The 10,695-nt window shown below is 48.9% G+C and overlaps 2 pseudogenes; both read left to right on the forward strand.

Annotated features, from left to right (window-relative positions):
- Positions 1-256: 256 nt before the first annotated feature.
- On the forward strand, positions 257-433 carry LOC144669056 (U2 spliceosomal RNA; annotated as a pseudogene).
- Positions 434-9,444: 9,011 nt separating this feature from the next.
- LOC144669068 (U2 spliceosomal RNA) lies at positions 9,445-9,623 on the forward strand (annotated as a pseudogene).
- The last annotated feature ends 1,072 nt before the right edge of the window (positions 9,624-10,695 follow it).

The following is a 10,695-nucleotide window of genomic DNA, read 5'->3' on the forward strand; positions in this document are numbered from 1 at the left end:
GGGCAGCTGCCGCAAAGGCGCAATGGGGAAGGGTCGCTGTCTAAGACCTTTCTACCACAGCGCACCGAGAGACTGGGAACTGTTTGGAGCCCCTCGGGCTGTACAGATCAAAATGAAAGGCTGTAAATGACTGTAATATTGTTTGTACTGATGCACCTGGTGATACATTTTGTAAAAGTTTAACCTGGATTGTACCCTTGTAATGTTGTTTTTGAAATGGTTTTGAATGTGGTTGAAGATATTTTATGAATAAAGTATATTTTTACAAATAAAAAAAAAATCTGTTCTTATCAGTTTAATATCTGATACGTCCCTTATCTGGGGACCATATATTAAATTGATTTTTGGAGCAGGGAGATGGAATAGGGGCTTGCTCCGTCCACTCCACGCATCGACCCGGTATTGCAGTATCTCTGGGAATGGTGCACCACCCCTTTCCAGGGGATTTTCAATGCTAAAAATAGTTTTCTTACAAACATCTGCTTTCTTTACTTTTCAAAACCCAACTTTCTTTCTTTCTCACTCACCCGCACCATCTACACACAAAAAACACGCACGCTCACCCAACGCTCACAGACACCACTCTCATCTCACAAACACTCTACCTCACTCATACAAAAACATCTTTCACTTGCAAATACACCTCTCAAACACTCTCTCAGCTGCACCTTTCGCCTCACAACATTTTCAACCAGCTCTCTGCTGCCGCTCCCGCCCGCTGCTGCTGCTGCTGCTGATACAGCAACAGTCAAAACTCACACCTCAAAGCTCACACACTTTACACAGCTACTCGGAAACGTCTACATCCACGTTCACACAATCCTTACACTGCACAAGGAGCCCATTCCGCCCGTCGTGACTGCACCAGCTCTCCCAATGAACATTTCACTTCGTGCCATTCTCCTGCCTTCTCCACGTAACCCAGCACATGCTTTCTTTTCAAATAATCATCTCATTCCCTCTTCAATTGAACCTGCCTCCGCCACGCTATCAGGCGGTGCATTCCAGACCCTGACCACTCGCTGCTCCTATCACTTTTGCTTCTTCTGCTAGTTACTTTAAACCTGTGCCCGCTCCTTCTCGATCCTTTCATCGGTGCAAGCAGTTTCTCCCTATCTACTCTCTCCAGATACCTCATGATTTTCAATACCTCTATCAAGTCTCCTCTCAGACTTCTTTTCCCCAAGGAATACAGTCCCAACTTCTCCAATCTTACTTCATAACTCAACTTCCTCGCCCCTGGAACCAAACTCGTAAACCTCTTCTGCACTCTCTCCAATGCCTTCACTACCCTCCTAAAATGCAAGTCAAAATGCAATCCATCAGAGTCAGCATGGCTTTATGAAGACTAAATCGTGTTTGACTAAATTGCTAGAGTTCTTTGAAGATGTGACAAGCAAAGTGGATAATGGCGATCCTGTAGATGTAGTATGTCTGGACTTCCAGAAGGCATTTGATAAGGTGCCGCACAAAAGATTAATACACAAGATAAGATCACACGCAGCTAAGGGTAATATATTTGCTTGGATAGAGCTTTGGCTAACCAACAGAAAGCAGAGAGTCAGGATAAATGGGTCTTTTGTGGATGGCAAGCTGTAACTAGTGGGGTGCCACAGGGTTCGGTCCTTGGGCCCCAACTATTTACTTGGATTCAGGAGTAGAAGGTACCATAGCTAAATTTGCAGATGACACCAAAATAGGTGGGAAAGTAAGTTGCAGTGAAGAAATGAGAAATTTACAAATGGATATGGACAGGTTAGGTGAATGGGCCAAAATTTGGCAGATGGAGTTTAACGTGGATAAGTGAGGTTATCCAGTTCAGCTCCTACAGGCAATGGTCACGGTGGTGGTCCCACGGGCCATCGATCTGGTCGGGCGGAAACGACTCTCGTTCCTCCGGCCTGGGTATTCTGCTGCGGGGAGGCAACTTCACCGTCTCCGAGGTCAAGGAGGTGGTGGGCGGGCGACTCCTCGTAGCAGACGTAATGTACAAGAACGCTCCACTCCGGTTAATTAACGTGTATGGCCCGTCACAAGGAGCTGAGCGGCTGGAGGTTTTTCAGCAGCTCCCACTGCTGCTGGCGACCTCCAGGCCGGTCATTCTGGGCGGGGACTTCAACTGCATCATCGATGCGGCTGGACGATCCGGCAGGGCCGGAAGCAGATTGGACGCTACGTCCAGATCCCTGATGGAAACAGTTAAGGATGCCAAGCTGCACGACGTCTTCAGCAACCCTGCAGACGGAGCGCAGCGTAGATACACCTGGTCGCGGCCAGACGGGTCCATTCGTTCCAGGATAGACTTCCTCTTTGTGTCCCGTGCATTCACAGTCAGATCCACCGAGGTCAAGCCGGTGTTCTTCTCTGACCACTGCATCCTACTGGCGGACTGCCACTTGGAGAAGGACCTGAGGGTGGGCAGGGGGGCATGGAAGCTATTCGTGCAACTGCTGACCCCAGAGAACATTGAGGAGCTCAAGAGGGCTTATGAAGGTTGGAGAACCATGAAACCCCTCTTTGAGTCCCTGACACACTGGTGGGAAGCGATCAAGGGAAACACCAAGAGGTTTTTCATCCTCAAAAGCATCCAGAAAGCTAGAAAGGAAGAGAGGGAAATGTCCCGACTCCAGAAAAACATGCAGAATCTGCTCCGGCTGCAGTCGGTGGGGGTCGATGTCAAGGAAGAACTCCAAGAGGTGAAGAGCCAGCAAGCCTCGCACTTTGCCTCCAAGAACATCTTCCGTTCCAGAGTCCGCTCCGTGGAGCAGGATGAGACGTGCTCACGTTTCTTCTTCCAAAAGGAACAGAGAGAGAGCTCTGTGTTCAGCAGCCTGAATGAAGAAGACAGATCAGTAAAGTCAGCGCAGTCCGACATTTTGAGGATCAGCAAATCCTTTTATGCCGGATTTTATGACGTGAAGCCGACGGACAGCACGGCCTCCCAGTCCTCCTTGTCCTCTATCACGGAGGTCTTAGGCGACAGTACACGGGAGAGGCTGGACAAACCGCGAACTCCTGACGAACTGACTTAGGCCCTTGAGTCCTTCGAGAAGAGTAAATCTCCCCAGAAGCGACGGCTTGCCGGCGGAGTTGTATTGGGCTCTGTGGGACTGGATGGGCCCAGACCTGCTAGGGGTGTACGAGAGTATGCTCCTGGCCGGCAGTATGTCAGAATCCATGAGGAAAGGCATCATCACCCTCATGTACAAGCACAAGGAAGAAAGGGAGGAAATTAGAAATTGGCGACCCATTTCACTGTTGAATGTGGACTATAAGATTCTGTCCAAGGTCATCGCCAATCGGGTCAAATCCGCTCTGGAATTGGTGATACACCCTGACCAGACCTGCACTGTGCCGGGCAGGAAGATCTCTGACAGCCTGGCGCTGCTCAGGGATACGATTGCCTATGTGCAGGACAGGGGTGTGGACACCTGCCTCATCAGCCTGGATTAGGAGAAAGCCTTTGACAGAATATCGCACACCTACATGGTGGATGTGCTCTCAAAATGGGGTTTGGGGAGGGAATTCGCAATTGGATCCAGTTGGATCCTACTCTACACTAACATCAGTAGCGCAGTCTCAATCAATGGGTGGGAATCAGATAGCTTTCCAATTAAATCTGGAGTCAGGCAGGGCTGTCCTCTCTCGCCTGTTCTTTGCTGAGTCCATCAGGAAGGATCCGGGCATTAGAGGAGTTACGATCCCAGGCAGTGGAGGCACTCAGATCAAAGCCTCCCTGTACATGGACGATGTCGCCGTCTTCTGTTCTGATCCGCTGTCGGTGTGCAGACTGATCCACATCTGCGACCAGTTCGAACTGGACTCGGGAGCCAAGGTAAATCGTGGGAAGAGCGAGGCCGTGTTCTTTGGGAACTGGGCTGACCGATCCTTTGTCCCCTTCACCGTCAGTGCTGACGGCCTGAAGGTGCTGGGGATATGGTTCAGAGGGACCGGGGTATGCGTTAGAAACTGGAAGGATCCAGTGTCTATGGTGAAAAGGAAACTGGGAATCTGGGAGCGACGCTTCCTCTCCGTTGCGGGTAAGAACCTGGTCATCAGGTGTGAGGCACTCTCGCTGTTGCTGTACATGGCGCAGGTCTGGCCCATTCCAGACTGCTGCGCGACGGCGATCACCCGAGCCATCTTCCGCTTTATCTGGAGGTCGAAAATGGATCGTGTCCGCAGGGACGCGCTGTATAAGCCTCTAGATAAAGGGGGAATAAACGTGCCCAACATCGCCCTCACACTGATGGCCACCTTTGTGTGCGGCTGTATCAAGCTGTGCGTAGACCCTCGGTACGCAAACACCAGGTGTCACTACGTGCTGAGGTTCTACCTGTCCCCGGTTTAGCGAAGGATGGGTGTGGCCACGCTGCCGCGGAACGCTCCAAGTAGTTGGACCGTGCCGTACCACCTGTCCCTGGTGGAAAACTTTATGCAGAAAAACACCTTTGACCCCAAGTCCATCAGGCAGTGGTCGGCACGTAACGTCCTATAGGCCCTGCGGGGAAAGGAGATGGTGGATCCTGTGCGATGTTTCCCCGAGCAGACTGTCAAAGTCGTTTGGCAGAATGCCTCGTCTCCAGAACTTTCCAACAAGCACCAAGACGTAGCTTGGCTGGTGGTGAGAAATGCCCTCCCCGTCAGATCCTTCCTGAAGTCTCACCCTCTCTGCATGTTGACCTCGAGGTGGCTGTCGTGGGGACGAGACCGTTGTTCACCTCTTTGTGGAATGTGCGTTTGCAAAGAAGGTCTGCAGAGAGTTGCCGTGGTTTTTGTCGCGGTTCATCCCAAGCAGTACTGTGACACAGGTCTCTGTGCTCTACGTGTTGATCCCAGGGACAGGGACGCACATCGAGACAAGCAGGTGGAGGATCATCTACTCGGTGAAAGACTCTCTTTGGTCTGCCCGAAACTTGTTGGTCTTCCAGTGCAATGAGTTGTCCCCAGCAGAGTGTTGCAGACTGGCTGGCACATTCCAAGGCCGAGGACTACGTGCTGAGGGACGCACTAAAGCTTGGGGCAGCCGCCACAAATGCGCAGTGGGGAACGGTCGCTGTCTAAGACCTTTCAGCCATAGTGCACCGAGGGACTGGGAAAGGTATGGACCCCTCGGCCTGAAAGACTCACATTGAATGTATGCAGTGAATATTACATTTATCACAATTGTATTGAAGCACCTCAGAGTGCAACATGATCTATGTAGATAACTTGAATACTATTGCACTGTCTGACTGCCTGTAATGAGCATGTTGAAATGTCTGTAATGTTCATTGATCGTATTGAAGCGTCGCAGGGTGCGACATGATCTATTTGAAAAACTGGAATATGATTGCACTTTTTGCGATGGCCATTTTGAAATGTTTTGTAATGTTCTTTCAGATATTTTATGGATAAGGTATATTTTTCCACAAAAAAACGACAACAGTTACAAAGAAAACCAACAGCAGCAACAACAGCTCTTCTCCACAGTCTGAATTAGAATTTCAGAGTCAGAAAACAGAGCAAAAAAACACGCAGCGTCCTGAAATGACAAACCTGAAATGAAAGTGTACTTAGTGTATCAAGCCTTTAAACTGCATTGCTGAAAACTCCTTCCTGCCTGCTAGTGCAACAAGATGCTGCAAAGTATATTACACAGCGAATCAGGCCTTCAGTCGTCTTGACTTGTGCAGCTCCAGTGACTTCAGGCCTCCAAAAGCAGGCCAGTATTTGAAAGGGCTCCTCTTGACAAGTGTAAGACCCTGATCAAACTAAATATTTTAATTTTCTTAACCAGTGAGATTGAACGAACCGTGATGCATGTCCAAGACAAAATAGAATATAAAGCAATGTAAAGTAAATTAATAACAAATTGAGAAAGTAAATATGGAACACAAAATATTTTAAAACTAGGGCACAGGTTAAAAACATGATCCTAATTTCTGTTGAACTGAATGAGGCGAGTCATTACAGTGCGTGACCGATTTGTTTAAGTGTGCGGGCCCATTAAACTTTTTGCACAGCCGCGCAAATTTAAAGGGGCTTATGTGGCGGTGTGTCTGTGAGGAAACCTCTCCTCATATCTTGTATCCCACTGTGAAACCGTCTTCAGCTCCCAAATTGCACTCAGACAATGTGCTACATTTGCATATTGTGCAGGAGTCGGGGGAGGGGTCATGGGGCTGCCCCTTGTCTCTGTACTTGAAACGGCAGCCAGGCAGCAACTGTAGTGCTTCCTCAAATCCAACCTGAAGAAAAGGCAAGACATGTTGGGTGCTGAGAGGGAGAAGCATTGCCACTTTAGGTTCTACTTGGATTTTACTGAGGTAAAAGGTGATTGAAAAAGTCAAGCCTTTCTCCCCTAGCAGTTACCACTGAGGACAGAAATAATACCGAGCGCTGATCTATCACCGAGCACTGAGGCCGGCCAAGGGGAGGCATCTGAAAGCTGCAGAGAGAGCAAGAAGCCAGGATGGACGACTGAGAATACTGGCTGAGATAGACAGCAAAAACTGTGACACAAGCTCAGGTAAGCGTGGTGTTTTGCAGTTCAAGTTCATCACTTTGTGACAGTATAGGTATTTTTCACTTTCCTAGGATAAGGCTGTTCCCTTTCTAGAAGTTAGAAACAGCCGTGCAGATGTATTTTCTGCGCTCCTTTGCTTGCCTGCTGAATAGGACTGATGGGAGGGGAAAAGGTGATTAAAAGAGAGCCGACATCATTGCAGGCTGGCAGATGGTGTGCTGTGCTGTGCACGCAGGTGGTTTTGTTGTTTGGCTTGTGTGTGACTTCTGGTTGAAGCTGAAAGATTTCTAAAATTTTGAAGGAAATAATCTTCGAGAAGGGGAGAAACATTTTCAACATTTTAACAGGATCTAAGGCTGTTCGCTGTGTCGTACCTGTACTTATCCTTGCTGCCACCTGCCTTCTCACTGCTGATCATCATCTTGTGTTATTATAATGATATAATGCATTGGACTTATTTACTGTGACTTCATAACATGACACATTTCCCTTCTGGTGATGTCATGCTGACATCCCGTAAAGGAAATAGACCAACAGTCAGCCCAAAAGAAGGCCCAATGCCAAGCAAAGGAAGCCCATAAACGAGGATGCTAGACAGCTCGTACAAAAGAAAGCAGGGCATCAGGAAACAACTCAACAGCAACTGACGTAGTACTCTCCAGGTTCAGTGCAGGAGAAGCACTGGAATCAGTAAAAAGTAATGCCCCTACATGTCTGAACATACAACTTAGGAGCAGGAGTAGGCCACTGGGCCCCAAGAGCCTGCTCCACTACTCAGAAGATCATGGCTGATCCGATTGTAACCTCAACCCCACATTCCTGCCTACCAGCGATAACCTTCCAACCCCGCCTTGTTAATCTATCCAGCTCTGTCTTGAAAATATTCAAAGACTCTGTTTCCACCACCTTTCGAGGAAGAGAGTTCCAAGGACTCTCTACACTCTGGGAGAAACGCTGCTGACTTTGCCTTCCCTGTAGATGTGGAAGGACTTTAGCTGCATACCTGGTCAGCTGGCAAGCTCCACAGACCGATCGGCGCAGGCTTGGAGGGCCGAAGTGCTGTACTTTTTTTTCTTCTTTGTTCTTTGACTGCTCAAGCTGAAAGCAAAGACAAAAATACAGCAGGCCTCGATCGAAGAACTCCTCTGCGCTGTGAGCTAGTTGCTCACACGGAAACTCAGCTACAAAGACTCATGGATTGTCTCTCATGCCTGTCACGTGTTCTCCCTTGTGACTGAGTGTTTCTCGAAATTTTCCATTACCTGCCAGTTACACGACACATCTAGCGCAACCGTAGACAGCGACCTTTCTCCATTACGCCTTTGCCCCAAACTTTAGTGCGTCCCTCAGCACGTAGTCCTGGACCTTGGAATGTGCCAACTCTTTGCAATGGAAGACCAACAAGTTTCGGACAGCCAAAGAGTGTCTTTCACCGAGTGGATCCTCCGGCGGTAGTTGATGTTTGTCTCGGCGTGTGTCCCTGGGAACAGCCCCTGGAGCACAGAGTCCATACCTGTGTCACGGAACTGCTCGGGATGCACCTCGACAAGAACCACGGCCACTCTCTTCAGAGTTCTGGTGATGAGGCATTCTGCCAAATGACCCTGACGGTCTGTTCGGCGAACCGTCCGCCGGAATCCACCATCTCCTTTTCCCGCAGGGCCTCTAGGGTGATACGTGCTAACCACTGCCTGATGGACTTGCGGACAAAGGTGTTTCTCTGCATAAGTTTTTCCACACGGGGCAGGTGATACGGCACTTGGAGCGTTCCGCGGCAGGGTGGCCAGACCCATCCTTCGCAACACCAGGGACAGGTAGAACCTCAGCACGTAGTGACGCTTGGTGTTTGGGTCTACACACAGCTTGATACTGCCATACACAAAGGTGGCCATCAGGATGAGGGTGATGTTGGGCATGTTTTTTCCCCCTTCATCCAGAGTTTTTTTACATCATGTCCCTGCAAACAGGATCAACTTTTGACCTCCAGATAAAGCGGAAGATGGCTGGCGTGATCGCCACAGCGCAGGAGTGAGGAATGGGCCAGACCTGCGCCACGTACAGCAACACCTGTCCCTGGTGGAAAAATTTATGCAGAAAAACACCTTTGACCACAAGTCCATCAGGCAGTGGTCAGCACGTAACGTCCTAGAGGCCCTGAGGGAAAAGGAGAGGGTGGACCCTGTGGGATGGTTCCCCGAGCAGACTGTCAAAGTCATTTGGCAGAATGCCTCATCGCCAGAACTTTCCAACAAGCACCAAGACGTAGCTTGGCTGGTGGTGAGAAAGGCCCTCCCCGTCAGATCCTTCCTACACGCCAGGAGGCTCACCCCCTCTGCACGTTGCCCTCGAGGTGGCTGTGGTGGGGAAGAGACCGTTGTTCACCTCCTTGTGGATTGTGCCTTTGCAAAGAAAGTCTGGAGAGAGATGCAGTGGTTGCTGTCGAGGTTCATCCCGAGCAGTTCTGTGACACAGGACTCTGTGCTCTACGGGCTGTTCCCAGGGACACACACCGAGACAAACATCGACTGCAGCTGGAGGATCATCAACTCGGTGAAAGAGGCGCTTTGGTCTGCCCGAAACTTGTTGGTCTTCCAGCACAAAGAGTTGTCCCCGACCGATTGTTGCGGACTGGCACAATCCAAAGTCCAGGACTACGTGCTGAGGGACGCACTAAAGCTTGGGGCAGCTGCCGCAAAGGCGCAATGGGGAAGGGTCGCTGTCTAAGACCTTTCTACCACAGCGCACCGAGAGACTGGGAACTGTTTAGAGCCCCTCGGGCTGTACAGCTCAAAATGAAAGGCTGTAAATGATTGTAATATTGTTTGTACTGATGCACCTGGTGATACATTTTGTAAAAGTTTAACCTGGATTGTACCCTTGTAATGTTGTTTTTGAAATGGTTTGGAATGTGATTGAAGATATTTTATGAATAAAGTATATTTTTACAAAAAAAAAAAAAAAATCTGTTCTTATCAGTTTAATATCTGATACGTCCCTTATCTGGGGACCATATATTAAATTGATTTTTGGAACAGGGAGATGGAATAGGGGCTTGCTCCGTCCACTCCACGCATCGACCCGGTATTGCAGTATCTCTGGGAATGGTGCACCACCCCTTTCCAGGGGATTTTCAATGCTAAAAATAGTTTTCTTACAAACATCTGCTTTCTTTACTTTTCAACATGCACATCTTTCAAAACCCAACTTTCTTTCTTTCTCACTCACCCGCACCATCTACACACAAAAAACACGCACGCTCACCCAACGCTCACAGACACCACTCTCATCTCACAAACACTCTACCTCACTCATACAAAAACATCTTTCACTTGCAAATACACCTCTCAAACACTCTCTCAGCTGCACCTTTCGCCTCACAACATTTTCAACCAGCTCTCTGCTGCCGCTCCCGCCCGCTGCTGCTGCTGCTGCTGATACAGCAACAGTCAAAACTCACACCTCAAAGCTCACACACTTTACACAGCTACTCGGAAACGTCTACATCCACGTTCACACAATCCTTACACTGCACAAGGAGCCCATTCCGCCCGTCGTGACTGCACCAGCTCTCCCAATGAACATTTCACTTCGTGCCATTCTCCTGCCTTCTCCACGTAACCCAGCACATGCTTTCTTTTCAAATAATCATCTCATTCCCTCTTCAATTGAACCTGCCTCCGCCACGCTATCAGGCGGTGCATTCCAGACCCTGACCACTCGCTGCTCCTATCACTTTTGCTTCTTCTGCTAGTTACTTTAAACCTGTGCCCGCTCCTTCTCGATCCTTTCATCGGTGCAAGCAGTTTCTCCCTATCTACTCTCTCCAGATACCTCATGATTTTCAATACCTCTATCAAGTCTCCTCTCAGACTTCTTTTCCCCAAGGAATACAGTCCCAACTTCTCCAATCTTACTTCATAACTCAACTTCCTCGCCCCTGGAACCAAACTCGTAAACCTCTTCTGCACTCTCTCCAATGCCTTCACTACCCTCCTAAAATGCAAGTCAAAATGCAATCCATCAGAGTCAGCATGGCTTTATGAAGACTAAATCGTGTTTGACTAAATTGCTAGAGTTCTTTGAAGATGTGACAAGCAAAGTGGATAATGGCGATCCTGTAGATGTAGTATGTCTGGACTTCCAGAAGGCATTTGATAAGGTGCCGCACAAAAGATTAATACACAAGA

This window comes from Cetorhinus maximus, chromosome 28, assembly GCF_964194155.1.
Source record: "Cetorhinus maximus chromosome 28, sCetMax3.hap1.1, whole genome shotgun sequence".
NCBI classification, from domain to species: domain Eukaryota; kingdom Metazoa; phylum Chordata; class Chondrichthyes; order Lamniformes; family Cetorhinidae; genus Cetorhinus; species Cetorhinus maximus.